The 1,171-nt window shown below is 46.3% G+C and overlaps 1 pseudogene; it reads left to right on the top strand.

Moving 5' to 3' along the window:
* Positions 1-204: 204 nt before the first annotated feature.
* On the top strand, positions 205-536 carry LOC102011140 (annotated as a pseudogene).
* Positions 537-1,171: the final 635 nt, after the last annotated feature.

The raw sequence follows: 1,171 nt of genomic DNA, 5'->3' as shown, positions 1-1,171 counted from the left end.
CCTGTAATCCCAGCACTTGAAAGTCTGAGTCAGGAGGATTGGCAAAAGCGCCTGCCTGGCAAGCGCAAGGTCGTGAGTTCGGTTCCTGGTACCGGAGAAAAAAAAAAAAAAAAAAAAAAAAAAAAAAAAGAGGAGCTATGTCCCACGCCTTCCATCTGCATCCATCACTGGCTTTGGTAGCTTGTCAGGCCCCCAGCAGCCAGAATGGTGCAGCAGATCGAAACCAAAGGGCCTTTCAGCAAGCCTTGGCTGGTGGAGGAGATAAACTGGTCGTAGCTGATTTCTCAGCCACGTGGTATGGACCTTGCAGAATGATCAAGCCTTTCTTTCACTCCCTGTCTGAAAAATATTCCAATGTGTTGTTCCTTGAGGTAGATGTGGATGACTGTCAGGATGTCGCTGCTGGGTGTGAAGTCAACGCATGCCCACCTTCCAGTTTTTTTAAAAAGGGTGAAAAGGTGAGTGAGTTTTCTGGTGCCAATAAGGAAAAGCTTGAAGCCACCATTAATGAACAAATCTAATTGTGTTTTCTGAAGACTATAACCTGCTATCAGCTGTTTAAAACTTTTAATTTTTTTTATTTACAAAAAATATGAAGTAAGGAAACTATATAACCAACTGCCATCTGATTATACATGACAATAAAATACTAATTCTACCTTTTTAAAAAAAAGAGAAAAGAAAAGAACAAGCTAGGAAGCTTACTTTACAATAACCCAGTCTCATGGTAACTAATCCAGTCCCTCAAGACCAAATCCAGCCTCAAGAGAACTAACCCACTCTCTCAAGAAAGACGGTACACTCATGAAAGCAGATCCCTCCTGACCCAAACACCTCTAAACAGCCCCACCACTTCGATGCTGTCACTTTGGGAAATTAAGCCTTAACATGAGTTTTGTTGGTGACAAACCGCATGCAAACCACAGCAGACATCCTCTCACCCCTTCGGGGTTCTAACATCCTGTCCACAGCAGCTTTTGCCTTTCACGCCTCACTCCCAGGCTGCCTGTCACCATGCTGACGCTCTCTTTGCCGTGTGGGCTGTACACCTACGCCAGACCGTTAGTCCGTGGCTATGCCCCCCCGCTGTGCTGGGACTCCCACACCTGGTGCAAGCATCCCTCTCACCTGGAGGCCCTCCTGAGCCTCTTAGCCTCTGCCACTCCCTGTG

Source organism: Chinchilla lanigera, unplaced genomic scaffold (genome assembly GCF_000276665.1).
Source record: "Chinchilla lanigera isolate Chin_1 unplaced genomic scaffold, ChiLan1.0 scaffold00111, whole genome shotgun sequence".
NCBI lineage: Eukaryota > Metazoa > Chordata > Mammalia > Rodentia > Chinchillidae > Chinchilla > Chinchilla lanigera.
The sequence above is the reverse complement of the archived record's forward strand: the minus strand, read 5'-3'. Positions and strand labels throughout refer to the sequence as shown.